Source organism: Mastigoproctus giganteus, chromosome 13, assembly GCF_048544385.1.
Source record: "Mastigoproctus giganteus isolate SK-2022 chromosome 13, ASM4854438v1, whole genome shotgun sequence".
NCBI lineage: Eukaryota > Metazoa > Arthropoda > Arachnida > Uropygi > Thelyphonidae > Mastigoproctus > Mastigoproctus giganteus.
In genome coordinates this window covers 123,010,646-123,023,813 of record NC_143587.1, presented here as the reverse complement: position 1 = coordinate 123,023,813, position 13,168 = coordinate 123,010,646, and the positions used below count along the sequence as shown (strand labels likewise).

General features: G+C 39.4%; 1 protein-coding gene across 2 annotated transcripts in view; it reads right to left on the bottom strand.

Annotated features, from left to right (window-relative positions):
- The window catches only part of LOC150076411 (inactive dipeptidyl peptidase 10-like), a 1,373,013-nt gene that overhangs the window by 74,720 nt on the left and 1,285,125 nt on the right, over positions 1 to 13,168 (bottom strand). The gene's annotated exons all lie outside the window — the stretch shown is intronic.

Here is a 13,168-nt window from a genome sequence, read left to right as displayed (position 1 = left end):
TGCATGACCGGAACTTAGCTCTGGGGACTAAACATGGGTTTTACCACATCAAGCCTCCACTGGTGGTATTACACTGGTTGATGAGAGTCATCTACCACCTAGTATTGCCTGGTAGCACAGAGGGGTAACGTTCCTCCGTGTGGTGTGGGCGCCACACCTCGACCCCTGCTTACACACCTGGGTGGTCACCCAGAATTACTAACAGTGCAAGCAGAGGATTTGACTGTCACAGACCACGCAAACTTCGCCGAAATTGGGTCACTTGACTTGAGTATCACCCGAATATCAGTTCCATCAACGTTTTAAACTCCGAGATAGCAATCACAGTTTGTCTGGCATGTATGAAACAGCCTCAAGAAGCAGTGGGAGAAAACAGAGTGGTTATCAATGGACACTGCTCTTCGTGGACTAATGTTATTAATGGATTCCCCAGGGTTCGGTATTTATCAATGATACTGATGAAGGTATATCAAGGTTAATGTCTAAGTTTGCACATGATACAAAGAGTGGCAGGGTTGTTAATGACAGTAATGATAGTATGCTACTACAACAGGATTTGGAAAAGTTGAGCAGATGGGCTGAGAGGTGGCAATTGAAGTTTAACATTGACAAATGTAAAGTTCTGCATATGGGTAGTAGTAACCCCAGAGTAACGTATCAACTGGGTGGTACTACACTCAGGGTAGTGGGGAATGACAAGGACCTGGGAGTAATTGTGCAGTCAGATATGAAGTTTTCTGAGCAGTGCAAAAAAGCAGAGTAACTCATTGTTTCTTGTCAATAATATACAGGAATTTTGCTAGCAGAGATAAGGGGGTGATTGTTCCCTTGTATACGGCAATAGTCAGGTCACACCTTGAGTACTGTACACAGCTCTGGAGGCTTCATTTTAAGAAGGAGGGCAGAGAAGGGCAGTGAGATTGATGAGTGAAAAAAGGGTTGGTGTTACCAAGAAAGACTTCAGTTCTGCAAATTGCAGCTTCTGGATTCTACACACCTGCAAGGTGGTCTAATTGAGTTGTATAAGGTCTTGAATGGATTGAGCAAGCTCAATGCTTGCTCAATAATGGGATTCGGGTGAGTAATCTTGCTCAGATTACTCTCCTGAGGGGACATAAATTCAAATGTAAAATAGATGTGTGGAAATTCGCCTTTAGCCAGCGGGTGGTTGATAGTTGGAACACACTTCCATCTGTTGTAGTGGAAGTCAGCAAATTAAATAAGTTCAAGACAGAACTAGACAAACATTTGGAGTAAATGGATAGGTGAAATGGGAAGGGTGTGTTTTTTTTTTTGGCTGATGCTATATAAGCTTGCTTTCTTGCATCATATGCCCTGCTAATGCTAAGTTCAATTTTTTTTTTTTCTTATGTATTTACCAGAATTGAAAGTAAATATAGTTATCGCCTTATCAATTAATTACCAAGGTTATAACTTTTATAGAACACTTAATAAAAAACTGCAGTTTTTACCTTCTCTAAGCTTAGTCATTTAGTTTAATTACTCTTTCACAAGCAACAGAAAAGCATTCGTGGACTGCATTAATTTCTTTTTTTCCATATAATTTATATGAAAAAATATATATATTAATTGCCATATTTCTCTTTGTCCAATTTTAATGAAATTTGGAATGGCTCAACAAATACTTTTAAAAGGCCTAAATATAAAATTTCAGGAAAATCCATCCACTGGGAGTGAGTTATTACATGCAGATGGACAGACAGATATACATATATGGAAATGTACCTGACAAATACACACAGGCTTCCCAATGCTACTATTATAAATATCAGCACATAGGAGAAATCTCTCTCTCTCTCTCTCTTCCAACAGAAGTTTATTAGTATTAATAGTGGCATATGATGCAAGAAATCCAGCTTCAGAAAGGAAAAAAAAAAAACCCATTTCCTATATCACCTGTCTGAGGAAGAGCGTTGTCTAGTTCTTCATTGAATCTATTCAAACTATCCACTTCAACAACACCAGATGGAAGTTTGTTCCAACAAGCAAACAACCATTCTCAATTTGAATTTATGCCCCCTCAGGTGTAGAAATTTTGGAACATGCAGTAGTAGCATTTGATGCAAGAAAGCAAGTGTATGAGTTTATGCAGCATCAGCCAAAAAAAAAATGTTCTTCTCAAATTCGCACTCTGGCTGCAATATGCTATTTAGTAATGTAGAGAACAGAGTGAATATGTCACAGAGTAACTAAGAGTAAGAACAGGTGCATATATACTTGTATGTGCACCAATGCTAGGAGTAAAGTAAATAAATCTGATGAGCTGGTCAAGACATCAAAGGCAGATATTTTTGGGATATCAGAAACATGGTGTGACATAAGCACTGGGAAAGCAAAAATGAGGGTAGGTGTTTTGTTATAGGCCTAATTAGCATTAGTAGAGGCATTTGATGCAAGAAAGCAAGCTTATGCAGCATCAGTCAAAAAAAAAAAAATAAAGTAAAATAAAAAATAACCACTTCACCCCTCCGTCCGTTCGAAATGCCTGTCCAGCTGAGCCTTAATTTATTTAGGCTATCAAATTCCACAACAACGGATGGAAGTCTGTTCCACCAAGCAACTACCCGCTGGCCAAAGGCAAATTTCCGCACATCTATCCTACATCTGTCTTTCCTCAATCTGAATTTATGCCCTCTCAGGTGATTATTCTGAGCAAGACAAAGAATCCCATTGGCATTGAGCATGCTCAAACCATTCAAGGCTTTATACACCTCAATCAGATCATCTCGCCGGTGCCTAGTCTCCAGACACTGTAATTTGCTAAATTTAAGCCTTTCTTCGTAAGAGCACCCCTTTGGTCCATTCACTAATCTTGTTGCCCTTCTCTGTACTCGTTCCAGCAGCTCTACATCCTTCTTGAAATGAGGCCTCCAGGCCTGTATACAGTATTCTAGGTGTGGCCTGACCATGGCCTTATACAAGGGAATAATCACCTCCTTATCCCTGCTAGAAAAATTCCTATATATCATTGACAATACACCATGAGCTACTCTTGCCGCCCGTCTGCACTGCTCAGAGAACTTCATATCTGCCTGCACAACCACCCCCAGGTCCCTTTCATTCTCTACCACTGTCAGTGTAGTACCACAGAGTTGATACGTTGCTCTGGGGTTGCTGTTTCCCATATGTAATACTTTACATTTGTCAATGTTAAACTTCATTTGCCACCTCTCAGCCCATCTGCTCAACCTTTCCAGATCCTGTTGCAGCAGCGTAGTGTCCTTGACAACCCTGCCAACCTTCGTATCGTCTGCACTTGGACATTAAGCTTGATATACCATCATCAATATCATTTATAAATACAGAAAACAATAAAGGACCCAATACTGAACCCTGAGGGACTCCACGATGAGCAGTGTCCATTAATTACCACTCTCTCTCTTCTCCCCCTCAACCACCCCTTTATCCATAGCAGCAATTTGCCTCCAATGCCACACTGTTCCAATTTGTGCAGCAGTCTTCCACGTGCAACAGTATTAAAAGCCTTTCTAAGATCCAAGTATATAATATCAAAGTTATTCCCTGCATCCAGTTCTTTTGTGACTCCATCATAGTATCCAATCAAATTGGTCAGGCAAGACTTCCCCTTAACAAAACCATGCTGTGTCCGAGCTATAACTGAAGTCTTGTCTAGATGATGCTGCAGTGCTTCTTTAACCAGTGCCTCCATTAATTTTCCAGGAACAGAAGTTAAACTCACAGGTCTATAATTACTTGTGTCATCCTTTGATCCTCCCTTGTGAATTGGGGTCACATCTGCACATCTCCAGTCCAAGGAAGCTCTCATAATTATGGCTAAGGGTTTGCTTACTTCCTTTGCTGCCTCCTTTAATATAACTGGATAGATCCCATCCACCCCGGGTGCCTTTCTTGTGTTTATCTTCAACAATTTCTCCTCCACTTTACTCTCAGTTATTACAAGATTCTCTAGCTTACTGCTAGAGTTGAATACACCTCTGGCATTCCCCTCGCTGAATAACTCCTCATGTGTGAATGTCGATGCAAAATATTCATTTAGTTTGTTAGCTACCTGAGCAGGGTCATCAACAGTTGACCCATCGATATCAAGTAGACCAATCTGATTCATCCCCTTCCTTCTAGAGTTTACATAAGTAAAGAACTCTTTGCTGTTTTTCTTCGCATCCTTTGCCAAGGATCTCTAGTAATCTGCCTTCGCTTGCCTAATCTCCTTTGTAACGTGGTTACAGATCAACTTGTATCTATCATAGGCTTCTGTATCACGTGTTAATTTGTATGTATCCCATGCATTTTTCTTCTCTGCCATATGCCTCATTAGTTCATCTGACATCCATTTAGGCCTAAACCTTGAACAATATTTCTTAGTTGGTATGTAAAGCCTAGTAGATTCCAAGATAAGTTCTTTGAATGCTTCCCATTTTGAATTTGCTGTTGGTAACATCATCAGTTGATCCCACTGTATAGAATTTAAATACTGTCTCAGTCCATCATAGTTGCCTTTACGAAAGCAATACCCCTTCCCTTTACCCCTAATGGTAGTTACCTCTTTGAGTAACTCCCACATCAGAACACTGTGATCACTGCCACCTAGTGGATCATTTATCTGCAGATTCTTAATGCATGAAGAATCACTACTGATAATCAAATCAAGAGTATTACTCCCTCTAGTTGCCTCCCGAACATGCTGATGTAGAAAACAATCATCCAATAAATCCACAAAAGCCTTGCTAGTGTGTGAGTGACCAGTCCCCAAATTCCAGTCAATATCTGGGAAATTAAAATCCCCCATTATAAGACTTTCTGATTTACTGGCCCACTCTATTTCTCTGTACAGTTTCTTATTATACTCATCAGAGTCATTAGGCCTATAGCACACTCCTACTCTCAATTTTGATCTCCCAATGCTTATGTCACACCAGACTGACTCGACACTGCACTGTCCAGCGATGTCGACCGGCTTCACTTCCTTGGATTTTATGTGTTTCTTAACTAATAGCATAACCCCTCCTCCATTCCTATCCTGTCTATCCTTTCTGTAGACATTGTACTCCCCAAATTCCAGTTCTGCATTCCTTATATCTGTGTGACACCACGTCTCTGAAATCCCAACAATATCTGCCTTTGATGTTTTGAGCAATACCTCAAATTCATCAAATTTATTTACTAAACTCCTAGCATTGGTGTACATGCAAGTATACATGCACCTGCTCTTCCTCTTAGCCACCCGAACACAACCCATGTGTTCACTTGTACCCCCACGATTCCCAGCAGTCTCTGAAATATCCTGCATCTTATTTTCCAGGCTGCTGCTCATTCCAATAGAAGGAGTGCAAGAATCACTTTCTCCTCTGCCAGTGGCTACTGTTAATCTATTAGTCCTTGTATCCCCCTCAATCTAGCAGTTTTCCGACCCACCTAACACTGCCTCGATAGCATCAGCAAACATTCTTGCACCCTTTCTATTTAAGTGTATCCCATCCCTGTAGAAGCAGTCTCTCCTGTTAACAAGTACAGACCAGGCTGAAAAAATCCTACCCCTTGAGCCCTGCACAATCTTTCCAGGGTCGAATTGATCGACAGGGCTCTCATCATATACTTCCTCCTATCGTGTCTGGGCAGAATTGCAGACACTTTCAAATTCAACCCTAATTCACGGCTTTTTTTCGACTCTGATGAGTACAATGAACAATTATACAAAGAAATAGAGTGGGCCAGTAAATCAGTGTCTTATAATGGAGGATTTTAACTTATTATTATTATTAGCCATATGGTACAAGGAAGCCTGAGGCTTATGCTGCACCAGCCAAAAAAAAATTCCCTAGTTACCCCCTGTGTGTGTGTGTGTGAGAAAAAGGTATCACCAAGAAAGAGAAGAATGATGATATCCAGCTCAGGACCCTGGGTTTGCCAAGCCCATACTCACCAGATGTGAGCCCCCGGGGTTCCCAGATATTGCCTGGAACTTCTGGTTTGGTCACTTGCACATTAGCAAGGTGATTTATTGAATGATAGTTTTCTACAGCAGCATGTTACAAAGGGAGTAAGACTCTTCATCTGATTATTCATGCATTAAGAATTTACAGATAAAGGAACCACTAGGTGGCAGTGATTACAGTGGTCTCAGAAATTTTTTAAATTCTATACAGTGGGACCAACTGATGATGTTACCAACAGCAAATTCTAAATGGGAATAATCTTGGAAGCTACTAGGCTTTTTGTTCCAACTAAGAAATACTGTTCTAGGTTTTGGACAAAATGGATTGGATGTCAGATGAACTAATGAGACTTGTGGCAGAAAAGAAAAATGCATGGCATGCATATAAATTATCAGGTGACATAGAAGCCCATGGCACATATATAACTTAGTCTGTAATCAAGTCACAAAGGTTGCAAAGACTTTACTTATAAAAACTATAAAAGGAAGGGGATGAATCAGATTAGTCCACTTGGAATCAATGCTTTGACTGTAGATAATCATTCCCAGGTAGCTGCCAAACTAAATGAGTATTTTGGATCTACATTCACACATGGGAGTTATTCAGGGGGGGGGGGGGCAGATGTTTATCAAACTCTTAACAGGGAGTTAAATGATTTTGCAATAACTGAGAGCAAAGTGGAGGAGAAATTGTTTAAGTTAAACATAAGAAAGACATTTGGGGTGGATGGGATGTATCCAGTTATATTAAAGGAGGTGGCAAAGGAAGTAAGCAAACCCATAGTCATAATTATGAGAGCATCCTTGAACTTGGGAGAAGTCACCAGGGACTGGAGATGTGTAAGTATATCTACAATTCACAAAGGGGTATCAAAGGGTGACACAAGTAATTACAGATCTGTTCCAGAGAAAATAATGGAGTCACTGGTTAAAGAAGCATTGCAGGATCATCTAGACAAGACTGCAGTAATAATTCAGATGCAGCATGGGTTTATTAAGGGGAAGTCTGTCTGACCAATTTCATTGGATACTATGACGTGGTCACAAAGGAAATGGGTGCAAAAATAATTTTGATATTGTTGCACATGGAAGAAAACTGTACAAATTCAAGCAGTATGACATTAAGGGCAAGTTGCTATAGTAGACAAAAGGATGGTTGAGTGGTAATCAATAGACACTGTGCTTCATGGACTAATGTTATTAGTGGTGTCCTCCAGGATTCAGTGTTGGGCCCATTTTTGTTTTGTATATTTATCCATGATATTCATGAAGATATATCAAGTTTAATGTAAAAGTTGGCAGGGTTGTTAATGACAGTTTGCTGCTGCAACAGGATCTGGAAAATTTGGGCAGATGGGCTGAGAAGTGGCAACTGAAGTTTATTCAACTTCAACTGTAGTTGAATGACTGTAGTTGTTAACATTGATAAATGCAAAGTAGTGCATATGGGTAGCAGTAACCCCAGAGTAACCTACTAACTGGGTGGTGTTCAGTGGCATACCCAGGTTTTTTCTTGAGTGAGGGTGACAAAATAGGTGCCATACAAAGGTCAAGGGATTATTTCAGAGCCATTTCACATGAAGAAAGATTTTTTAAGACCACATGCGTTTTCAATATCGCATAAATTTAAGTTGTAATATATATAATGTTGCTTTAGTTAAGGCTAACAAAATGCAAGCTTATGTTTGTTTGAGAAATTTACCTGTTGTTACATTCAACACAAATAAATAAAATAGCCTTGGCTCACAAAACACATGTAATATGTTATACAGTTGAACAAATCAGCAGTTAAAAGTTACAGTCTTGAGTCTTAGAGAGGTTTCATTGTCACGAAATGATCTATAACCTTGCTTGCTAATTCCTTTTCAATGGAAAGGATCGCTAGTCCTGAGAGGCTGTCTTCTGTCATAGTAGTGTAAGTAATTCTTAATCAGTTTTAGACGACTAAAAGATCTTTCTGAATACCTGTATGCACTGCATACAGGTATGGCATAAAAAATCTGATATACAGTTTGGTTATTACATTTGGATAACTTGAGAGAAAATCATTAGTAGTCATAAATTTCAACATTATTGTGATAGTAAGTTCTCCAAAATTTGTTTCACTACTCATCATCTCTTTCATCAGGGCTCTAAAGGAAAAGTAGTCCCGAATAATTTCACTTTGGTCATTAAAGGGCATTGGCATATTCCTTTGCTAGAAATTCTAACCTGCTGACATTACCCTCATCATCAAAATGCTTGGGATCCAATACACTAAAGTTTGAAGCCACATCAAGGAAATTGTTGAACCTCTCCTGTGTACATCCTTGGACTCAGGGGAGGTTCCCACGGACTGGAGATGTGCAAATGTGTCCCCAATTCACAAAGGTGGATCGAAGGGTGACACGAGTAATTACAGACCAGTTAGTTTAACTTCTGTTCCGGGTAAAATAATGGAGTCGCTGGTTAAAGATGCATTGCAGGATCATCTAGACAAGACTGCAGCAATAATTCAAACACAGCATGGGTTTGTTAAGGGAAAGTCTTGTCTGACAAATTTGATTGGTTATTATGATGTGGTCACAAAGGAACTGGATGCAAAAAATAATTTTGATATCATATACTTGGATTTCAGGAAAGCTTTTGACACTGTTGCGCATGGAAGACTACTGTACAAATTGGAGCAGAATGGTATTAAGGGTAAGTTGCTACAATGGATAAAAGGATGGTTAAGTGGGAGAAGACAGAGGGTGGTAATCAATGGATGCTGCTCTTCGTGGACTAATGTTATTAGTGGAGTCCCACAGGGTTCGGTGTTGGGTCCACTGTTGTTTTGTGTATTTATCAATGATATTGATGAAGGTATATCAGGCTTAATGTCGAAGTTTGCAGATGACACAAAGGTTGGCAGGGTTGTTAATGACAGTGTGCTACTGCAACAGGATCTAGATAATTTGGGCAGATGGGCTAAGAAGTGGCAACTGAAGTTCAACCTTGACAAATGCAAAGTACTGCATATGGGTAGAAGTAACCCCAGAGAAACGTACCAACTGTGTGGTACTACACTTAAGGTGGTAGAAAATGAAAAAGACCTGGGAGTAATTGTGCAGTCAGATATGAAGTTTTCTGAGCAGTGCAGACAGGCTGCTAGGGCGGGTCATGGGGTTTTGTCAATGATATATAGGAATTTTGCTAGCAGGGAAAAGGAGGTGATTGTCCCTCTGTATAAGGCAATGGTCAGGCCACGCCTTGAGTACTGCGTACAGGTCTGGAGGCCTCATTTTAGGAAGGATGTAGATTTGCTTGAGCGTGTACAGAGAAGAGCAACACGATTGGTGAGGGGAATGAAGGGATTCTCTTACCAAGAGAGGCTTAAGTTCTGCAAATTGCAGTGGCTGGAGACTAGGCACCTGCGCGGTGATCTGATTGAGGTCTTTAAGGCCTTGAATGGGTTGAGCACGCTGAATTCTGATGGGATCCTTCCACTTGTTCAGATTACCAACCTACGGGGACATAAGTTCAAATTAAGAAAGGACAGATGTAGAATAGATGTGCGGAAATTTGCCTTTAGCCAGCGGGTGGTTAATTGCTGGAACAAACTTCCATCTGTCATTGTGGAAGTTGATAGGTTAAATAAATTTAAGGAGGAACTGGACAGGCATTTGGAGGGAATGGTGTGATTTTTTTTTTTTGGCTGATGCTGCATAAGATCCTACACTTGCTTTCTTGCATCATGTGCCACTACTACTACTAACTACTGTATCCAAAGACATCAAGTAAAATTCTACTATCAGATATTCTGTCATCTTCTGCAATTTCATAATGGAATTTGTATGTGGAAGCTATCTCACACTTTGAAGTAAGTTCACTGGCTTCCTGCTCAATTTCCTTAAAATGACTTTCATCATTAATTTGCATGGCTTTTAAATCATTGTCAAACCCCTTAATTCGGTAAGGGGTGTCAGGATGTCTATGTTTGCTTTCTGAAAATAGTTGGATAAAGTAAGTGCCTTGTTTAAGAGTTCTTTCCATACCATAAGAAAAATCATAAATTTTTATGTTTTAGCTGTTGTAAGAATGCCCTTTACCTCAGCAAGCTGCTGTGGGGTGCTGTTAATATTCATTTCAGGGCAACAACAATAGCAGGATAAGCTTTGCACAACTGCCTCTACCGCAGATTTCTTTGATGCCCATCTAGTGTCAGATGGTTTCTTTAATATTAATGCAAAAGACTAACTGGCTACATTGCTCCTCCCAAAGCACAGATAGACGAGGCAAACTTCCAGAAAAATAAGTGTGCAAGCTTTCTAGAGTTCCAAAGTACAACCAACTGTGAACATCGCAATTTACTGAGTCACCTAAGGTGAGATTTAAATTATGAGGGGCAATTTCTTTTACTCTTGTTTGAAGACCTGATATTTTACCAGCCATGGTGCTGGCTCCATAATATGCCTAGCCATAACACATTGTGATAGCCCTAGCTCATTTAAAGCAGCAAGAAGAACACTAAATGAATCTTCAGCACTTGCCTCAGGCAGTTCAAGAAATCAAACAAAGTGCTCCAAAATATATCACCTGTTTCTGTCACATATCGAAGTGATAAGGAAAACTGATCAGTTCTGCTTACATCAATGGTTGAGTCAACTATAACAGAAAAGTATTTGGCAACTTGGACTTCATTCACTATCAGCTGCCAGAGAGAGAGTATCAAATCATTTTGAATATTTCAGCTTAAATATGTTGCATTTCATTCACTTTGTAACATATACTGAATAAGTGATGTGTCATGTTTAGCTTGATGAGCTCTAAGAAATTCCCCTCGTTTGCACTTGGGAACCTAAGCCTTGTTTTGCCAAAAACAAAACTGCATTGATGATACTTGTTAAAATCAGTCTGTTCTTTTCTATTTCTTTTTTCTCTGCTGTCATGAGATTGGCAAAGATAGTTTGATCACAGAAGAAGTGAAATTTTGTTAGAAAGAAATCCTTTACTGCTTTTTTTGTGCACTCCCTTGGGAAAATTTTTATAACCAACTTTTGGGTTATCCCAAGGATCCAACCTATTTGAGGAATTTGTAAACAACCAGGAATAAAAGTAAAGCACTGGCTCTTGATGAATAGATAAGCCACTGCCTGGCACTTTCACAACCACTTTTCTCATGCCTTTTTTGATATCACTGTGGTACAAAATGGCAACCAGCTGCATTCTTTTGAAAATTGTCCTTGAGACCTGGCTGGCAAGGACGCACAAGAGATGGTGTTATTGGTTTATCACAAAACAAATGAGAGTCTTTCGTATAATCTACTTCAATAAGTTCAGAATGTTGTTAAATTTGTTGGTGCATCAACAACTTAGGCTATAATGCACAATAAGTTCAGAAAAGACTGAAGATGTTTCTGCTTGATGCTGTGCATGAGAAATATCAATGTCAGCTATTGCTAGCAGTACATCTGTTTCATGTTTTTTCATCACTTCTTACCAGAGTATAATCCTAAATGTCGACGCTGTAACTGTCATTTTTATCATTAGAATTTGTTGAAATACTTTCATCAATGTAATTGGCTTCATCTGCAGTTTGTATATCTTTCTTCTTCTATGACTTTAGTAGGATGAAAGAAGGTGTCTAAGCGCTAACATTTAGCTGTTCCATTAGCTTTATTCTATCTCATCCAGATAGCTTTTTTTATTGCTAATCTTGTAAATTCTGGTTTAAAATTTCGATAGCTTAAAAACGTTTTTGGACACAGTCTCACACAAGATGCAATGGCTCACGGCCGAAAACAATTTTTTTTATAACATTCATGCTCAAGTTTTTTTTGAAACAAAGTTTAAATCAATTTTTGTGTGACATTTCGAAGATTATATAAATACAGGAAGTCCTCTAGTTACGAACTTTTTAGGGTTCAATTCAAAGCTGGAACAAATCTACATAACATCAAGGTAACTGGTGAAGTGGCTAGCACTGACAGCATTGCAGCTGAAGAATTTCCAAAAACACTCACCGATATCATTGAAGCTGGGGATTACCAGGCACAACAGATATTCAATGTGGACAAAACAGAGCTCTTTTAGAAAAAGATGACAGACTTTCAACTTACGAACAGGAGCAGCTCATCGGTAGGCACTGCAAAACTGCAGCGCCCCCAGCTTTTCAAATCTAAATATGCAGTCAATGGAATTATATGAAATTTTGTGAAGAACAGTGCAACACAATGAATAGTTTTATTAACAGGTGCTGCATATAGTATACTCATGCTCTATTTCCAATAATCAAAAAAAATAATAATAATAATTTCTTTATTTAATGCAAGTATTAAACAGAGCCTGGGCCATCCAGGCCCAACCATAGTCTAAGGCCTTTGGTTCATGGGAAAACAACTATTTCCAATAATAAACAAATAAAAACACGAAATCATTTTTTACTTAGACGTTTAACCATAGGCAGAACTGTGCACTAGACGTAATGCAAACGTTTTACTGTCTATTTCCCTGTCGAGAAACTGTGCACCCTTCAATAGGTGCCATTTAAGGCAAAAATGTTGCAGGGGGAGAATTTGCTCCCCCTGCGTACACCACTGGTTGTATTTTGCTCAGGGTAGTGGAGAATGGAAGAGACCTGGGGGTAATTGTGCAGTCAGATATGAAGTTTTCAGAGCAGTGCAGACAGGCTGCCAAAGTAGGTCATGGGGGTCTTATCAATGATAAGGAGGTGATTATTCTCTTGTATAAGGCAATGGTCAGGCCACATCTTGAGTACTACGTACAGATCTGGAAGCCTCATTTTAGGAAGGATGTAGAGTTGTTAGAATGAGTACAGAGAAGGGCAACAAGACTGGTGAGTGTAACAAATGGGTGCTCTTACGAAGGAAGGCAAATGCTGCAAATTGCAGCTTCTGGAGACTACGCACCTGTGAGACGATCTGATTGAGTGTATAAGGCCTTGAACAGATGGAGTAGGCTCAATGCTGATGGGATTCTTCCTCTTACTCGGATTAAAAACCCAAGGAGGCATAAACTGAAATTGAGGAAAGACAGTTGTTGAATAGATGTGCATAAATTTGCCTTTAGCCAGCGGGTAGTTGATTGCTTAAATAAATTCAAGGCAGAACTAGACAAACATTTGGGATGGGTGAAATGGGAAGGGTTTTTTCATTTTTTGGCTGATGCTGTATAAGTTTTCTTTTTGGCATCAATTTCCCAACAATGGTAAATACAGTTCATGTTAATTTCTGTTTTTTCTAAACAATATCT